This window comes from Panthera uncia, assembly GCF_023721935.1.
Source record: "Panthera uncia isolate 11264 chromosome A3 unlocalized genomic scaffold, Puncia_PCG_1.0 HiC_scaffold_11, whole genome shotgun sequence".
NCBI classification, from domain to species: domain Eukaryota; kingdom Metazoa; phylum Chordata; class Mammalia; order Carnivora; family Felidae; genus Panthera; species Panthera uncia.
In genome coordinates, this window is record NW_026057578.1 from 82,865,493 (window position 1) to 82,885,748 (window position 20,256).

Here is a 20,256-nt window from a genome sequence, read left to right on the forward strand (position 1 = left end):
AGTACAGCTACAGCTCATTCCCCTGCTCTACCTTAGGTTGTATTTCCCTAATCCACCATTTGCATCATGTTACTTCTTGCTTAAGAACCTTCAATGACAGGAGCTCCTGGGTGGCTCAGTTGGTTAAGTGTCCGACATCAGCTAAGATCATGATCTCATGGTCCGTGAGTTCGAGCCCTGCATTGGGCTCTGTGCTGACAGATCAGAGCCTGGAGCCTGCTTCAGATTCTGTGTCCCCCCCTCTCTCTCTGAGCCTCCCCCATTCATGCTCTGTCTCTCTCTGTCTCAAAAACAAATAAACATTAAATACATTTTTTAAAAAAGAACCTTCAATGACTACTCATTACCTATTTCATCTCTTCCAGACCTCTCAAGGGGCTTAGTAATATGGGCCCTCCAAACATTATTTCCTATTCTTTCTTTCAATACCTCTTCCAATCTAATTAGTCACATCTCACTTTTACCTAAAATCTATGCTCATCTCCACCTCTATGCCTTTGACGTTACAGTTTCTCCCACCTGTAACTCCCTCCCTCCTGCCTTCCCAAATGCTACTTGCCTTCCAATAATAATTCTAAAAAGGAATTGATTTTTACTGAGTATTTTTTAGTGTTTTTTTCATGGTCCACGATTTCCCATGGCAAACATCACAAACCCTTCCATTCAATCAAATATTCACTGAATTGGTTTCTCACTTGGAATCCTGTGACATGCCAAACATTCTGATAGACACTTGTGATAGAGACAGAAGTGGACTCCATGTGAACCCTGATAGATGGAGAAGTAGAAGAAAGGCACCAGAGGCAGAAGGAACAGCATGAGCAAAGGCATAGGGCCATAGGTGTGGCCTATGCAGAAAATAACATCTGATGAAGATTCAGGATGGAAATGGGTCACATGGGAGATAAATATTCTCACATGCAGTCAGTGTATATTCCTCAAGTCACTATAACAGACATGCTGACACATGTCATTAGAGGGACATATGCTTGAATTAAGTTGTGAACTCCCAGAATTAGACTCTCATAGGTTTCCTCCCGTGCCATCTTTCTCTGGTTTCAGTTGGGGAAGGTACTCCGATTTCCTTCAATAATTAATATGACTCTAAGATTTCATTAACAATAACAACAAAACACTCAGGAACTATTCATATGAGGGTTAAGGTTCAAGCAAGGCAGAACCAATCATGGGCTAGGGCTTAGAGAAGGGAGGGCAGAGCAAGGAGGCTGGTAGAGTCAGGAGTGACTAGTGCTCCAAATGAGGTATGTCCTCACTTGGGAAAGGGGCGAGCCAAGTATGGGACAGGAGGTTTTATACCACGGTGGCACCTTCATCCAGGGGGTTTCAAAACTTCATGCAGGTACTGTTGACTGGACAACTTGTCAATTCCTATACCCCTGCCCTGAATCAGGCCCTCAAAAGGCTGCTCCAACCTGCTATGGGACTTAAGTCCAGGACTTACATGATGTAGTAAGGCATAAGATGGTTAAGTGTCACTAGGTCCTATCCACCCCAGTCATCTGAACGACTGGGTGTGATTTACATTTGTATGTACATCTGCTCCCTCCAGTGCTAAAACTTGAAAATTCCAACCTGTTTTCCCAAATGGCCCAAATATGACAGTTTATAAAGCAATCACCATGCTTTTTTTAAATTGTTTTGCCTTTAAATTTAGGTCCTATGACTTCAAAAATATCAGTTCCATCTTCCTCCCTTTTAGCTAGTCCTGATAATTTCTTTCCTACCTTAACTGTTAAAAATCACATTCTCAGGGTCACCAAAAGGCTCAGTAATATGCTTCAACCACATAATTCACAGAAACGTCTGCCAAGCAGCTCAACTTTTCTACAACCCAAACAAACTCAAATTTACATTTTAGGAGAGCATTAAACTAGTAAAGAAAACATTCTCTCTACACCAAGATTTTCCGCTGTTTTCTAAGGCCATGCATTCATGGTGATATGTGAATCTAGAACGTTCCTTCTCCCTTGGTTGGAAAGCTTCTCCTCAGTAGCAAACACCATTAAAAATGTTTCTCAGTGGAATCAACAGAAGCATCTTTTCCACTATGTCACAAATTTCTGATATTGGAAATACTCAAACCTCGGTAACAACAAAAATTTTCCCAACTTCATACTTCCCTTTTCCTATTCTTATTCCTGGTAGCAAAAGGCAAAACAAAAACAAAATCCTACTAGAGTATTTGACTATATTTGTTTTCAACCTGAAAGCATTCTGCCAGGGACTTGTGTGTCCCCACTGTCACTATCTTTCTCCTGACCGCAGTCTGGCTTTGGAAAGTCTAGAGTGTAAAGATTAGTAGTGACAAAAAAGAAGACAGAGAAATTGCAGCAGATCTGCTCAGTGTGGTCTAAGCCCTCAGCAGCTGTTGTTTGACTGGCTTTGGGTGATGGAGTGAGGGATATGGAACACAATCAATCCCTACCCCGTTGCAGCTTTTAGTGAAACTCTTTGGATAAGCAGCGACCTCCCAAAGAAACAAGTTAAACAGCAGATTGGAGACAAGCTGGAGCAGGAATGCAGCACTGCCATATTAGAGCATATTTAGGCCCCAGGGAGGAAAAAAGTTGAGAGAACATAAATTCAGAAATCCATGAGCCCTGGGACTTAGTCTCACAGTCCTCTCTCTTCACTGTCTTTGAATCACTAGCAGCTGCAACCTGCAAGACTTATTTTAAAGCTACACCTAATCCAGCACCCTTGAGATCTGGGGCTCAGAGTTTACTCTTGGAGGAATCGGAGACCTTTAGAAGGCTAAAGTAAAATAGATGATGGCTGCCCTACAGCTCTGTGGGGAAGCTGAGCACCCTGCTCTGAACTTTATTAGAGCATTCATCACACCGGTATAATTAATGTTTATATCTCTCTCCCACTGGACTATGAGCTCCCCAAGGGCAGGAATCATTTCTCATTCATCTCTCTATCCACAGTGCCTAGCTCTGTTCCTGGCACAAAGCAGACTCCCTAAAAACGTTTGCTGGTGGATGCATGGGTAGATGGGTGGATGGATAGGTAGATGGATAGATGGATGGACAGATGGGTGGACAGATGGATGGTTGGTTGAAGGAACTGATTCTGGACTTAAAAAATAAAAACTTGAAACAAACAAACAAGAACAAGGACCAAAAACAAACAAACAAAAGCCTTCTATCTCCCAATCTTTTCTTGTAAGGGAAAATCTTTGCACCATATAAAACTAAAATCTGTATTAAAGGACATTTTCTTGGATAGTTTTTTCTAACACTATTCAAATAATCTCACTCCAAATCTTTCTGCTTTCTCTTTGGAAGAAAATTACTCTGATTAATTGTCCAACATGTTCCAAATATTTCCAAACAAGATTTGAGTTATTCCTGGAAAGGCAGAAACCATTTTCCCCTCCAGTGTCATGATGGCCAACAAACGTGACTCCATTTTAGGAAGAAGGGGGCAGCAAAGGGAATGGGGTAGGAGAGGGGCAATATTGAAGGTTTCACTAGTTAGTCTCTGTGCCAGTTACTATTATATCACCCCTGGCTCCATTATATCACCCTGGCCCCATGACTCAAGAGAGTTCCCACCTGCAAGGAGAGCTCCCCAGGCTTTATCAACTCTGATTCCCCTCCCACTAGTGACTACTATCTTCCACTCTTTATTCTTTGAGAATAAAGAAAGTATAGGAAAAATCTAACCGTCTTTTAAAAATCATATTAAAAAAATATGAGAATGCTGAGTTAAGCCAAAGATAATGATTGAACCTAAAGTAGAGTCAGAGTTATTGCTGGTTACAACTACTTGTTTCATCCCTTGTGGACACTTTTTCCCTATATTCCCTTTTCTTTCTTAAGTCTTTACCTCTTCCCTTCAGCCCCTCTACTTTGTTCCTTCCCCTATGACCTAGATTTTAACCCTGCCAGTGGAACCTATGGTCCCTGTAGACCTTATTTAACCCCACTAATGGCCTGGAAAACTAAAAAGAGGTCTGACCTCTGGTCTAGACATATAAATATTCATTGCTATTTATTTCCACAGTCACTTCTCTAAAGGGTTTCTCACATTTCACTCTGGTCAGATGTATTCCATGAATCCCAAGAAACCCAAGAGATGCAAGCCCAGATGGGCCAAAATATCAACCACAGCTCCCCAAACCCTCCCCAAGCCTACCTTCATCACCTCTCAACCCTTGCACAGGGACCCTCAGGTACCATAATTTAGAGGGAAAATGTGGTTCCTATTAGAAAGAACTGTTGTCTCATGTTTTGGAAAGTTGCTTTTCTTCCTCTCTTCTCCAAACTTCAAATTAAATCTGCACTTTTGTAAAGGAAACTAAGCGAAGAGGAGAAGCAAGCGATGGCTTTATTATCCTGCGTGTGAGCTGACACTTCATCTGCACCACCTCACAGCGAATGGGAAGGGGACAATGGAGACATGAGGCCTAATTGCGTTTTATTGGAAACACATCTGTGCAAATTCCAAGCTGGGAACAGGTCTCCCATCTCCCCCACCAGGAAAATGGGAAAGGAACTCCCAGTGGCCTCGTTTAAACTTTATGTGTATCTTAGAAAATTGTGGATCTTCTGGTAAGTAAAGTGTAGGAAACAGAATCTTAAGAGACAGCCTAGACTAATAGGAGACTGTTATTTTTATGATTTCTAAGTGTTATCTGTCTCAGATGAATAAGGTGTCCACTACTGCATCAAGGGTGACAGCTTCTCCCAACAGCTCCCACCTCAGGCCATTTTGTGTTTCTTATTTGGAGTCTGATTTATAATCAAACAACCAATAATACAGGCAGGTAGAGGGAAATTTTTGAGGTGAAAGGGAAAGCAGAATATCTTGACCTTTTCAGCAACAAACTAAATTTACATGTTATCCAGGCAGGAAACCTCTCCCAACCACTCCATGAAATCAGACTCCTACTGCACTGAGGCCAGTTCAACACTATTTAGCATTTAATTGTCCTCTAAGTACTTGGAATGTGAGTGCCTTATCTCCCCAACTCACTTAGGACAGAGACCATGTTTACATTTCCAGCAGAGAGCTTGTGGGACCCAGCACAAGGTCAATGCATGTCTGTTGATTGATGGCAAAGTGTGTCTCTTTTGGCTTCTTTTAGTAAAACAAGATAGGCCAGAAATGATCAAAGCAATATATCTTATACTTATGATAAAATTCCAGTGCCCATGTTAAAAAAGAAATTTAAAGAGAAAGCTGATATTGGAATACCACAAGAGAAATTGACCATAAGGAAACTAGGTTTTTAATAGATCATATAGCCCCTTCGGCCTCTTACATTTTTGTGTTTACTTTAGACATTTGAGAATTTAGTATTGTTCAGAGTTGTCACATTATTTCAGTTATGTGTCACTGGATTATAACTTGATCTCCAACTTCAGAGCCATACCTTGGAGTAAATGCATTTGGGATGGTTTGGGAACAGGATCAAGAATGCTGTAATTATATGCAAACAAATCTGAAAAGTAAAGAAAGGAACTTCAAGTCACAGGCCTTCAGCCTTCTGATTCAGCTTCACATGTTAATGAGAAGTTCAAAACATGGTGGGGGACTTAGACCCCAAGAGACCATAGGTGGCAGCAGAGTATGGGCATAACAGGAAAGCCCAGAGGTGGATAAAGCCGCTCACTTGTAGGGCCACCACGTTTACCTCCCCACGTCACACACATCAACCACTAAGTGGAGAGTTACGTGCAAAATACAGGGATAGACCCAAGAAAGAGCAAGGTAGAAAGCACAGTCTAAGTTTTACAATACAAGGACTAACACATTGGGGGAGACTGAGAAGAAATCAGTGTGCTGGTGGTCACGGCTTGCCAATGGTATGAAACCAGATGAGCAGAAAGATATTGTATCAGTTTGCTAGGGCCGCTATAACAAAGCACCACCAACTGAGTACCTTAAATGGCAGAAATGTACTGCCTCACATCCTGAGGTACGGAGCTCAGGATTACAACATATCTTTTTTGAAGGGAAGGTGGTGTGTATGGAGGGGCAGAATTCAACCCATAACCAACAGGAATTAAAAAGCAAGGATCAGTGATCAGGAGGACACTGGTCTGGAGACACTGAAAAAAAAGTCAGAAGCAGTAGAAACTAAAACCGTGATCTGGAACTATGTAAGCATTCCTTAAATGTTCTTCCTGTCTTCAGTCTCTCCCTCCTTCCATCCACCTTCAATAATGCTGCCAGATTTCTTACTACAGATAGAGATGGTCACAGCCATCCTACACTCAGGACCACCCATGGCCACCCACTGTTGCTATTAAAGCATAGAATGTGAGGTCATTTGATGGGCCAACTGTCCTCATTTTGCGCATTAGGAAGCTCGGCCCAAAGAGAACAAAAGACTCAGCCAGTCTCTCATTTGCCAAACCAGATGTCACTCAGATCTCAACCCCTTCCCCTAGCCTGCCCTGCTCCTTGAGTCCTAATTAAAAGAAAATTCTAACCCAGATTGGAGATTGGTCAGACTCATTCAGCAAAACTAGGTGCTCACAGTGCAGAGTAAGTACACCCCCCCCCACCCCCCCCCCCCCCCCCCCCCAGAGTCCAGAAGCACTCTCTAGAATGTGCCTGGAGAGCAGAAAACAAGTAAAGCTACAACAACCAGAAACTATCTTCATGGCCTCAGGAAAAACTGTACCTTGGCAGTCACATTTCCCTCTGGGCAACTGCCTCCCTGATGGCTTCCCATGCTGGGCATGTGCAAGTGGTCCAGGGTGGGCAGGAGGGAGAAATAACACTGATGGAGTCAGTCCCATCAACAGTATATCCCTGTGAGGCCCTGGGTGCAAATCCTCACCAAGAGAGTCACTGTCCTTGGCACGGGGCCAAACAGTGCACACCCTGCCACAAAAACTGAGTCTATGGCTGTCTCTGTGTGTGTTTCTGCCGTGGTCTCCCCAGAGCACTTATCTCAGTGTCCTGCACAGGGCAGGGAGGTGAGGGAAAGGTTTCAATAAAATGCTGGTTGATTTTCTTCTTTGTGCACCCCCCCACCTCCTTTCTCACACTTACTTTCCTCCCCTGCCTTTGCCTCAAGCCTGCCGTATTTCTTGAACCAAAAATCAAGACACGTGGTCTGGCAAGCACTATTTCTGATGAGTTAATTCATTTACCAAAAATCTCATTCAGGTAGAGGTTTTAATCACACTTAATCACACAATTAATGGCTTGGCCTCACTGAACAGAAGACAGAAAACCAATGAGAACCCGAGCAATAACTCAGGTTTCAAGGATGGATGCCATTTGCTTGTGTGTACAAGGTAGCCTCCTGAACCCAAAATACAGCACCTTTAAACTGTAGACAATGCACTGGCAGGCCAGGAAGCTGCCAGTAGCCACCCTTCTGTAGGGTCAAATCCAGCCAAGGATCACTGAACACGTTTGTCTTCAATCACCTGTACCATGAAGGCGAAGGCAAAGGCATCCTGGAAGGCAAAGACAACCCTTCTGCTGGCTGCACTCTGATGCAGTCCCCATTTAGAGGCCGATAATTAGGCCAGCTAAATCTTTTAATCTCGAAATTGGAAAACATGACTTCACGTGGTTCTGTAAATGTTAATGACCAATAAAACCAGCTGTAGCACCACATTTGGTTCAGTTTATTAATGTGCTATTTTAGATGAACTGAAGTAAAGAGAGATTCCATTATCCAACTTGAGAAGTCCTCCCCTGTGTGCACCCATTTACACAGCGTTTTTACTTGATCAGAAACCCAGATTCTCAATTTGTCCTTTTCCTTTTAGGACTTAGTTCCATTATTGTTGTGGTTTAGTTTTGGTGTGGTTTGGCTGGCTGGTTTTGAGGTGTGTGTGTGTGTGTGTGTGTGTGTGTGTGTGTGTAGCATCATTTTGGCTAAGAAGCGATTAAGCAAAGATCAGCAGTCCTGAGGGGCCAAGATACCTGTAACTCATCTCAACTCTCACAATTTTGCTTCTCAGAATTCAGACATTTGCTTCTACTTCCTGTTCAAAGGTCTACATTTTTCAATCATGAAGATCAATCATGTACTGGTGTACTTGACCCACAATAAACATGAGTAACTGTCCCACTGACAGACATCCAGGGACCGTCCGTTTAAAAAACCGCAACGATGATTGCCTCAGCAAATGCTTATGAAGTAGTCACTCTGTCAGGCATGGGATAGATAGCAATTCAATTAAGTAAGAATAATTCATTCACCCTTTCATCCAGCAAATATCTAAGGGCCTACTATGTGCCGTGCACTGCTCCAAATGCTGAAGATACAGAGCAGAACGAGCCAGACCACCCTCTGTCCCCACAAGCTTATTCTGCATCAGTGAGACAGACCACGGATGACACATAAATACATGATGGAATGTTAGGTAGTAGTAGGTGTGATGGAAAACATAATAAATCCAGGCCAGGGGGTAAATAATGATGGGATTGCTACTACAGAAAGGGAAGTTGAGAACTGGGCTGGATAAAATTACTGAGTAAGCCAGGTTCTTGCAGAGGGAAAAAGTGTGAGAGGCAAGGAGGTGAAGGAAGGCAGCTGCAAATAACAGTTGGGGCCATACTGACCAAGCCCTCATAGGCCACTGAAGAGTTTGGGAGAGGAGAGTTTTAGGATCTGATTTATACTATAAAAGGATCACATGGCTGCTGGATGCAGAAAATACTATAGGGATCCAGAAGAGGGTGGGAAAGGGACAGGAGTAGAAGCAAGAAGACCAGTTAGGAAGCTACTACAATAATCTCCAAGCAAGAGATGTGAAGGTGGCTTAGCTGAGGTTGGAAGTGATAGAGGGGCTCATAAATGGCTGCATTCAGGATGCCTTCTGTGGCAGCACCAGTGGGATTTGCCGATGAATTTGAAATGGGGATAAAAAATAAGAGACAAGGATCACTTAAGGTTTAGCAATGATATAGGCAGGGTCTTTGAGTTTACCAGACACTTTCACATATATTATCTCACTTAGGATTCACTTTGAGACCTTGCTTCTCAAAGTGTGACAAGCAGACAAGTATCATCGACATTACCTGGGAGCCCATTAGACACACAGGATCTCAGGCCCACTCCAGATCCTAGGAAACCCATATGCATGTTACAATTTGAGAAACAATGATCTGAGTCTCAGAAATGATGAGGAGGAGGAAGGTAGGTGATGATAGTAAAACTGTATCCTACACGTTAAAAAATTTGCCAAGGTTGCACAGTCAGAATTCAGGATCCTGACCGCAAATCCTGTGCTCTTTACACACTTCATATTTTTGAGATATAATTCCTTCCCTCAGGAAGCTTGCAGACTATTGGGGAACCATAACCCATACCATGTAACAATCATCATCTGAAACATCACAGTTTCATTGGAGGTCACAAACTAGACACCATAGGATGGCCTTCAGCAAGAAGGCCAAATTCATCTTGGTCACAAATATGAGTAGAATTTAGATAAGGAGAAGAGCAGAGAGAAGGATGTGTTGTTGTTGTTGTTGGTGGTGGTGGTGTGTGTGTGTGTGTGTGTGTGTGTGTGTGCACGCGTACACACACGCGCGCACATGTGTGTCGGTGTGAGGGGGAAGTCACTATGAAGAGGAGAGCCACATGAACAAAGCCCAGAGCCACCCCTGACACTGATAAATCACCCTCCCCGTCACGTTCTGCCTACCAGACATATTGATCCTGAACTAATCAAGTAGAAAGAGTCATTGGGGAAAAAATAACAGGCTTAAAAAAATAAATCCCCTTTACACAATTACTGCTCCAGGAAGAGCGAGCTGCACCCAGTTGATGGCGAATTTGCCAAAGGGCACACACAGGACTGGGGGCGGGGGGGGGGGGGGGGGAAGGGAGAAGGATGTGGGAAGGCAAGCCCCACCAGAGAGAACCTGGCACCTGCTGCTGTTTGGTTTTAACCTGTATCTACTGCACCGGCTCCGGTGTAACATCTGGGCTCAGTGCAGGCCTGATTTAATAATGTGCTGGGAGCTGCCATTTGCTGCAATCCCCCAGCAGCAGTAAATAGTAGCAGGGAACATGCGTACCAGACCTAATTTGCCCCCTTTTTCTACTTAGAAAGGCACATTAATATTTAATAGAAGAAAAATAATTCATGCAGATTTGAAAGCAAAATCCAGGAAAAGGCACATTAAAAAAGCTGGGGGGAAATGGGTCTGTTTCAGGAATGCTTGATTTTTCCCCTAAACGAACTAAAAGCTCATGATTTATACACATGGAGGCAACCTAGGCAAATTTCACCCACCTGCCTCCTCCTGTATTTTGGTTCCATGGCTATAAACATCACCTAACTTTTCACCCAGGCCTGCTATTTCCGCCTTCTAGCTTCGGTGCTGGAAATTCAGCAGCGAAAGCAGGGTCTGATGCTCAGTGTTGGCCTTGGAGAATGTCTCAGTCTTCCTATGTCATAAATGTCCCTTACGACTGTGGGGCTTAGGCTTGGGGTCCCCATTTTTTTAACCAAAGAACAGGTGTAGGAAAACAGAATGCTTAGCATCCTTTAAGAAAGGACTGTATGTGGTGATACTTGTCTGGGTAGGAAAAAACATGAGCCATCCAAGACAGGCCCTGGGAAAGAGAGCAAGATGTGTCTCAGACCCTTCTTATCCTCCTTTCGTTAGCATTCTTCATGGAGATTCCAAGTACTCAGTGTCCTCCTGCTGTACCTTCAACCTGGACATGACTGTGTGGCACCCCATAGAGGGAAGATCTATGCCTAGGACTCCCCCATCCCCCCTCCTCCCTTCAAAATTTACCAATTTTATGTCCTCTCACTGCAGGAACCTATTCTCGACATCCCAAACCACTAACTAATCTATGCTGTGGGTTCACCAACTCATTGGTGTCGCAGCCAAGATAGCACATTTGTATTTTACCAAGGGTCCTTCAGAAATCAAGCCTTCCCCTCAAAGACTAGCTTTAAGAGTGGACTTACGGGCTCAGATGCACGTGCCCCTTAAATTATAACACACAGAGGGGCCTGGTCTTGTTTCCTTAAAGCATATTCTATAACACGCTGCAGTGAGTCTCCACCAAGGACCCCCATGTCATCTCCTCTCGTATCACATTAGACGGCAGGGTAGACTCTGGCTTCCCTCTCACACCAGTGTCACTTCTCTCTGCATCCTAAAAACTACCTTCAAAAAGTGCCTTACACTTCTACAGCTCAGGATTTAATTCCCCTCAGCTAATGACACATGCCAACTCGCTTTGACAACAAGAGCACAAGGGTGTTTTAGAAGCAGACAGGTGGGCCAAGCCTGCACCTTTAAGGTGGAGAGCAAAATCCCTGGGCAGAGGGCAACAGCTCAGACCCACAGGTACAGACGGTACAGTGTTTAGGCCTTCCCTGAGCTGCTAGGGGTAATTCCCAGGCCACACCAGCAGGTTTTCATTTAGCCCAATTTTGCCTCATTTCCTCTAAAATCACTACTGCAATGATTTAATGTCCAGGGCTGAGAACAACACATCTTCTCCTTTCTCCCTCTCTTACCATGAGCTGCTCTCCCTTGAGGTTGTAACAGAAACTTCAGCATGGCGGGCCAAAATCATTTAATAAATGTAAAGCAACATGGCCTTCCTTACAGGGCAAATGTGTGACCACAGTTTTTCCATGTAAATAATGTAATTTTTGTGAGGAAGGGACCTAGGGCTTTTTTTCCCTATGAATAGGCCCATTATAAGCTGCACCTGACCAAGAATCACTTTAGAATTGTTCTTTCCTGAGCTCTCTACTTAGCAAATATTTCCTGATGCTAAATCACCATAAGCCACATTTTATGTCACTGCGAATTTGCTCAAAATAAGTCCTATCCACTTCCTTGGATTCTACTTAGAAAGGTCCCTCCGCAAAGATTTCGCTGTCAAAGAGCCTTTTATTGTTGTTGTTTTAAATCTAGGAAGATGTTGAGCAAAAGGACTTGGGAAAGTGGGGGGGGGGGGAGGATTTAGAAAGAAAGGGAAAAATCGGAACCCCAAGGAGTTTTTGCCACGAAAGCAAAGCTTATTTAGAAGTTGCTTATTTTCTTAAAACCAACAGGAAAGAAAGAATTGCGCTTACAGAGTGGGCTGTTCTCCAGCTACAGGCCCAGTGGAACAATTTGCAGGGAGACTAGGTCAGCTCAGCCTGTCTCTGCCTCCAAGAAAAATACTCAGGAGAAAGCTACAACTTCTCCAGGGGGCAATATTCAGGTAACCACGGATGGAAACGGAGTATTAATTATCTCTTCCTGTGTTTTATATTTTCAGATTTCACAGACATTGGAAAGCCAGACATTGATAAAAATGACAGGAAATATTCTTAGTCAATTAAATCGCCACAATGTCAGGCCTAACATCTGTTCTATGAACCCTGCAGAAATGTGTGGCATTAATATTTAATAAAAAATAGCCCTGGTTTGGACTCAACAGTCATTTCACACTGTTCTCCCAGGACATTCACTTCAGATCTTATAACCTTACAGAATTTAAATACATATGTCTCTCACCTGAGCCGCCCTCCTCCTTAGCATTCAAAGTTACACTCAGAAGAAGCTTTGCTTTTACTCGTACTGGACCACATGCCTTCTGATCCTATTGCATTTCCCACCGGTATCTGCTCAGCTATCATAGGACTGGTCTTGAACCACACTCCCCTAAATGGAGAGACCTTATGTGAGGTGACAGTAAGCTCTGTATCCCAGAGCTCAGCTCCTTGTCCCTGTGGCCCCTAGTATCCACTTGTCTCCCTCTGGGAAAGGTAGGGTGTCTCTTCAATAGAAGCCATTTTCTTCTATATCCAAGCCAATGGGACGTGGCTCCCAAATGGCTTCAATGTACCTGGGCACCTGTCAGCAATGTACCTTTGTTGCTATTGAGAGTCTCCATTGTCATTTCCCTTCAGTATCTGCAGTACCTCAAGTGGGGGCCCTAAGAAAAATCCATGGGAAAGCCTTATACCCCTCTCCTTCAACAGCATCATCACCGTTTCCTTTCCTTCTTTCTCAAGTGAAATTTATATCGCTGAGTGACCGTCGGGTCAGCTCCACGCTACTCATGGCAGCACCAGATTTTTAGATAAAAAACCCCACTTTCCAGAGTGAGTACAAGTATCTTTCCTTTTTTGCAACAGGCCTCTGGTGAAGTCACTTCTCCAGAAACTATTATTTCCCTCCTTTTCTAGTCAACCACATTGCTCAGAACCTAAGCCATAGCTCCAACTCAAGTTTAGAAGAGTGGGATGGGAATTGCCAAGGCCATTCTCTTGGAACAAAAACAAAGCTTTTATACAAAGCCAACCTGGGCAGAGAAAAGGAGGGACAAGGTCCCACCTGGTTGGAGGCTGGAACAGCTGAGGGAATGGAAATGATACTACTGGGTTTCTATCTTTTATTTTTCCATTTTTTTTAATGTTTATTCATTTTTGAGAGAGAGAGAGACAGAGCATGGGCAGGGGAGGGGCAGAGAGAGAGGGAGACACAGCATCCAAAGCAGGCTCCAGGCACCGACATGTCAGCACAGAGCCTGATGCAGGGCTTGAACCCATGAACTGTGAGATCATGACCTCAGCCGAAGTCGGCACTTAACCAACTGAGCCACCCAGGTGCCCCTGGGTTTGTATCTTGTAGGAGGAGTTGGGGTTGTGACCTAAGTCTCAATTTGTCATCCTGGGTTCTGACAAGTTGAGCCAATCTACCCAAGAATCATGAGAGTAAGGAGTGTCAAAGCATTGGTTTTATTAATATACAAACAAATACTCAATCATACCCAAAGACTGGGCTCTATGATAAAGCTGGGCACAAGGGCACAGCTTACACTTGGGAGTAAAGTAGAAGCTTCTTTCTCCAACTCTAACCTTCTCCAACTTCCTTCTCTTATCTAATCCTTGAGACTTGTCAATAAGAAGATGGGAGTCTAGAGAACCCATCCTAACACATGGCCCAGTACTAGGTAGAGATGCCAGGGCAAGGAGAGAGTAGAGGACTTGTTAAGTCTTTGACCCCATGGAGACTGGAAGTGCATAAGCCCATCTGCTCTGGATGTTGGCAGAGGCACCATTCCATACTAATAACTGACTTAAATATTGTCCCATGGATGTCAGCCTCCCAGCAACCCAGTTAACTACTCCAACACTTGGAAAGAAGCAAGTAGAGTGGGAGAAACCCAAAGTGTTCACCCTTATATTCCCTGCTTCAAGAGAATGGAGAAGAGGTCTCTATGGTAAATGTGAGGATGAGGAAAAGAGCCCTACTCTAATATGATCTAAGGAAAATCAGGTCCCAGAATTCCTGGGGTTGTTATAAGGCTTGGTTAGAAGAAGAAAGGAAAACAATCCTGAGAAAGAAGGAACAAATCTCTGTACAATCTAAGAAAGTTCTGCAACCATATCTACCTTACCTAGTAAAAGAGAAACAGAAAGGGGGTTCTGAGAGAAGTCACATTCTAGAATGGATCTCCATGTTTCCTTCTCCAGCACTAGTAAGGAAGCATCTGGCAATAAAGAGAATCACTAGAACCCCTTCCCTTCATTAACAGTGGTGAACCCACTTGGGACGTACAGTGAAAGCCTAAATCCAGCCACATTTAAAGGAGAGTTCTGATCATAGAAACAGTACCAAGGAAAAGAGAATAAACTCCTTCCTTTCGCACTAATATCAGATAACAGGGTCTGAGATAAGTGGATAAAATATGTTCTGAGTTTATATAATGGATGAGGTTACAGCTGACTTTATTAAACTGTACAGATACATGAAAATTAGCCAAATAAATGTCAAGCACAGAAAAGTGTTTGCTTTAGTTACTTGAGTTTTGACAAATAACTTTTCACAGTCATTATTTTAAAATGGCATCTTTCTGCATAGATACCATGGAATTGTGTTAAAAACACTTCAAGTATCACTGGACATGGAAATCATTTGAAAGTACTAAATCCTTTACAGTCTGAGTCTACTCCCTTGGTATACTTTGATGTTGACATCCCATCCACTCTTTTGTCTTAACCCATAAAATGGGAAGTATCTAGACTTAATGGGATTTTTCTCTCCCCCTCATATTTCAGCACTTCAGTAGAAAATATATCCCATACTCCCCCCGAAAGTCAAGCAGGTACATAGCTGCCAGTACAAGAGCTTGGCCTCTTATGTCTGTCACCATTTTTTAGTGGGCAAATTTCTGAAGCCAGCACAAAATCAGTTTTGTTTGTCAAATCCTGTTTCCCCATTGTCCTAAAGTATTTACTGTCAATAGTGCTTTATATAGCTTCAAGTTGATTTTTATTTTGCAGGGGATCCTAAATCTTTAGCATAGCATCTCTTAGCCAAAAAGTTAAGGATCTTTAGACACTCACAACAGCTAACAATATTGGTGTTCACTATGTCTGAGTCACTTTGTTAACATCCTTTGTTCAGTGAGACATGGATGTTTATTGGCCTCAAACATTCTCAAAAGTTGGAGCACTTTTTAGAAGATGAAATGGGTTAGCCGTCATGAATTTCTATTCAACTAACTAAAATTGCCTGAAGTAAAATGAAGAAATTCTGTCACCTCATTTAATCCCCACAACTGTCTGACAAAGGCACAGGCGTTATTCCCCATTTGCAGATGAAGAAACTGAGGCAAGTAGGGGAGAAGATGCCAGAGATCACACAGCCAGCAATGATAGAGGCAAGAATAGAACTCAGACTCCCCCACCGGGTCCCATACTATAGTCTACAGCAATGCATGATCCTGTGTCCATTTCCATCTGCAGGTGAGACACTGTGCTGTGCCCAAGGTGCTCCTTGGCTCAGCTCAAAAAGGGTTTCAAGACACAACAGAGCAAGCTGAATTTGCTCAAGAGCTACACCCATGTGCTAAGTAAGACCTAGGAAAAACTCAGGGACTCAAAATTTACCCCTTTTCCAAGGAAAAAAAAAAATCAAAGGGAAAAATGGCATCAAAGATTCACCTCTATTCTTCACTCCTTGAAGGGAACCATAAAAATCACTGTCCAAAAAAATTTTTTTTAATTTCTTAAAATGGCTGTCCATAAAAAGATTTTCACTTCACGGGTAAAAGGGGACTGAGCAGAAAGAAATCAGTTCCTCCTCCAGTCATAGCAACTAACTATGCACTTCCTAGAATTCTTCGCAAGTGGCAAGAGAGAATGAGCTAATTTCATGTGTTCCCCGTTGTCTGCCACCAGAGCCAATGGTGGTTAACTCTCCGCATTCGTATAGCATTTTCTTTTGAAAGCAGATGCACATTTCATCTTTATAGCCTTTCTATTAAATGTACAGCAGAACTTTCGACCCATTTTACAGATGAGACAATACAAAAACGTTCAAAGTCACCTCTCAGAAGGGATTATGACAAGATATAAGAAGACCCAGAAAAAGATTAGCTAAAGGAATTTTTTCTCTTTCTACCTTTCCCACTCCCTCTTTCTTGGTATTGGGAATTACTTTAGGCAAATGATAAATGAGAGTTTACTGTTGATAAAGCGTGTCTCTGACATCTTCAGCCTCTCTTCTCTTTATACCCTTACTAGTGCCCCTCTCCTCTGGGGTCTCTGGCCTCAAGCTGCCCTCAGTTCCTCATGCAGGAATCTGCCTAGGTCTGTTCAACTCTCATAGCGCTCCACGATTCGGAGTTCTTCTGATTCTTTACCATCACTCAAAATAACAAGTTGTTCAGATAAGGAAGCCAAGCTAGGTGTTTGGAGGAAAGAAATCTGAAAGAAACTGTTCAGTGAGACATGGATGTTTATTAGGCTCCAACATTCTCAAAACCTGAGGCACTTTTAGCAGATGAAATGGGTTAGCCGTCAGGAATCTCTACTCAACTAACTAAAATTGCCTGAAGTAAAATGAAGAAATTGAAGTAATAATCTGATGCTTTGGAGTAGAGTGGTTACCCTTACGCAGGGTAACCTTTCTGGGAGGCTAAACTAGACACTGATCATAAGGTACATTGAGCTTCTCATGATTTCTTCCCTTCTCTTTCCCATTTCCAGATTCAGATATGCTGACAACTCTAAATGACAACTCTCATGAGAGTAGCACCATGGTGCCAGTAGAGGCTAGAGCCCACTAAGGAAGAGCCACAGATTCTAACTTGAGAGTTTATAAACCAGAGACTGCTCTTCAGAACTCCCTGGAACAAAAATATGCTAATGATAGAACAGGAAAATGTCAAGTGTAGACCACCACAGTGATAGCTACTTGCCCTCCAAAAAAAGGGAGAAAAAAAAACCACAGTATACACATTTCTGTACTTCAATAAGAAGAAAGCAGACTCCCAACGGGCCTATATTCTTCAGTCTTACATTTCCGTGTAATTTCCAGTACTACCAATCTACCAAAGACTAATGTAGCTGGCCAGGAGATTATGTGCTGAAACACAGCAGGTTCATTTTTAAGGTTAATACTCTGCAGATGAGTATCTCCTTTTTCTTCAAGCCTTAGGAACCACCTGAGGATGTGAGAGTATGAAAACAAAGTGGAGAGGAGATTGAGCCACCCAGATATACTCGGAAGAAAATTAACCAAACTAATTAACTAGAGGAGTTGTAATTATACTTCCATTTATTGAATGACATCATATGCCATGTGCTAAGCATGTATATCTCACTTCATCTTCACAATATCGTGTAATAGGTATCATGTCCCTGTTACAATAAATAAACAGGGACTCAGGCAGGGTAAATAATTTGCTCAATAGGTTGTAAGACTAACTCAAGATTAGAATCTAGGTTTGTCTGGTTCCAAAGCCCAAATTCAACTATGGTACTAATTAGAGGTTCATAAACATTTAGTTCCCTGGACATATTCTCAAGGGTCCAAAATAACTATCCATGAGAATTTGAAGATTTTGTTCTCTTTTACTAGCAAGATAGGTTGTCAGGTACACCTGACTCAAGAAGAAATTTGCTCTGGCAATCAGGACAAACCCACTGTAAGGAGAGACAATGGGTGGACCCTGACCTCTCCAAACCATTTAGAAATGTTGATTAGCAGTAAACAGCAGCAAATGCATAACAAATACTTTCTCTGTCCTAATTCAAGTAATGACTGGATTATTTATCCACTTAACGGAGGTTTAACTAACAATGCAATACTAATCTTTCCTCATCTTTCCAGTGAGTAAGACAGCTAATAGAGTAGGAGATAGCTCACTGAAATGTTCTTTTGCGGACTGCTCCATGTAGAGTTTGGGCTAGAAGAAAGGTCCAATTATCCTGAACTAGCAAACAAAGGCCTGAAGTTTATAAAGCAATTTTCTACATCATTTTTATGCAACAAGGATTCTCTTCATTAAGAGTCACTGACATCAAAATAGAGAAATGACTAAAATATAGAATTAAAGTTGACATTGCATTTTTCAACAACTAAACAAAATGCACACAATTTTATCTCAACAAAATACTACCAATCACAAACTGTAGTGACTTGGCTTATCTACATGATTTTTTTTTTTAATTTTGATGTTGGAGTTACAGAAAACCTATAAGCATAAAGAGCTTTTCCTTAATTCCATGTATGTACTTACCTGAAACAATTATTAAATAAAATGGTCCAAGAGACTTTTTTTTCCCTTTTTTTCTAGGATTCTGTACATTCTTACGTTTGAGAAAGAGGTATTAGTCACATTCTCCTTCAGACAGGCTCATAAGAATAAAACAACCAAGGGAAGTATTTATTAGTTAGGATTGACTAGGCTCCACTGTAATGACAAAGAAACCCTGAAATCTCCATGGTTAACACAACGATTTTTTTCTCCCTTACATCCCTATTGGAGGCAAGTGAGGCAGTTCTTCTTCTTGTTTCTCCTCCAGTGCCTCAAGGAACCAAGCTGTCTCTATAGGACCATTCTACCCTTTCAGTCTTCTTAGCTGCCACCCCTTCCCCTCCTCCAGACCAGGACAGAGAGGACAGAAAGAATTAACACTAGCTCATAATTGTCTCAGATAAGAAGTGACACCCATCACTGGTGCTCATATCCTACTGGATAGAACTACTCATCTGGCCTCACGTTAAAGCAAGAGAAGCTGAGAATCACAGGGGAGCACAAGGAATATTTGGGAAGCAGGAGCTATTTCTGACATAACAAGAAATCAGAGATGAAGAGAAAACAAAGTTGAAATTATGATATGGATCATTTTTAAAATAGTATTTCATTTATCAAATTTATTTACCTTTCCAGGACATAACTTATGTACGCATTAATTCACTAAGCATTCACTGAGTACCTATTATGTCCTAGCACTGAGGATATAGAGATTAATTAAACAGAAGTAAGCAAGTGAAAGAACATCCATATTACCCAGTAACTAAGATGTAAGGATTTGTGAAGACCAAGTGGTGTTACCTTTAATCAACAAATGCATTGCTCCCTTGCACTGACCAAGCTTCTATTCCTTGGGAAGGACTTCTCTGAGGTAAAGAACTAGCCAAAAGATAAATGGATTATATTCAAAATGGTCTCATTAGTTAATACTTGATGGAAACGCAGAAGAAACAAGAAGTTCTTAACAGAAAACTGCTCAGGTAAGAAGGAATCTTGGGGTCTAGTTGCCTAGACTATCACCATCACACATCAGATCTACCCCATTTTCCTCCTTAGAATTTCTCAGAATTAAGTCAATTTGCTCTGCAGAGCTAAGAAAGGAAAGGAAGAGTCTTAGCACTGAACAGAGAAGGTAACTTTTTTAATAGGTGAAATTAGACTCCCAGAACTTCTCTATTATCTTTTTGGTCTGGTGTGGGAAAACCGTTACACACATGTATTGGAGTTGAAGTCAGAATTTTAGTATTTATATGTAAACCTTGATTTACAATAAAAGGTACTGGTTGGAGAGAAGGTGTGTGAATGTGTGTGAAAGGGCAGAGGGGCTATAAGAGACCCAAATGGTTACATTAGTAGGAAGTCAACAGGTAATGTCTACATTTGGTAAGTCAAAAATAGCACATAGGGGTGCCTGGACGGCTCAGTTGGCTAAGCGTCCGACTTCAGCTTAGGTCATGGACTCGCAGTTTGTGGGTTCAAGCCCCCATCGGGCTCTGTGCTGACAGCCTGCTTCAGATTCTGTGTCTCCCTCTCTTTCTGTTCCTCCTCTGCTTGCACTCTCTCTCTCTCAAAACTAAAGAAAGATTAAAAAAAATTTTAAAATAGCACAAGAAGTATCATATATAAATATGGTAATAAATACCAGCAGTGACAGCCAAAACAGTTGAAAACCATTTCCTCTGAGAAACCTCACTTGACAATAGGCCTGGAGCAAGGATCCGCTGCCTTTT

General features: G+C 42.3%; 1 long non-coding RNA gene across 5 annotated transcripts in view; it reads right to left on the bottom strand.

The window, feature by feature from the left end:
* LOC125937043 (uncharacterized) overlaps positions 1 to 20,256 on the bottom strand; it is a 349,554-nt gene that overhangs the window by 127,097 nt on the left and 202,201 nt on the right. The window contains exon 1 of one of the 5 annotated variants that reach the window (XR_007462229.1): positions 10,248 to 10,358. The exons of the other annotated variants lie outside the window; for them this stretch is intronic. This is a non-coding gene — a long non-coding RNA (uncharacterized LOC125937043). Of the gene's footprint in view, positions 1 to 10,247; positions 10,359 to 20,256 lie in introns of those variants that run through there. 5 annotated transcript variants of the gene reach the window in all.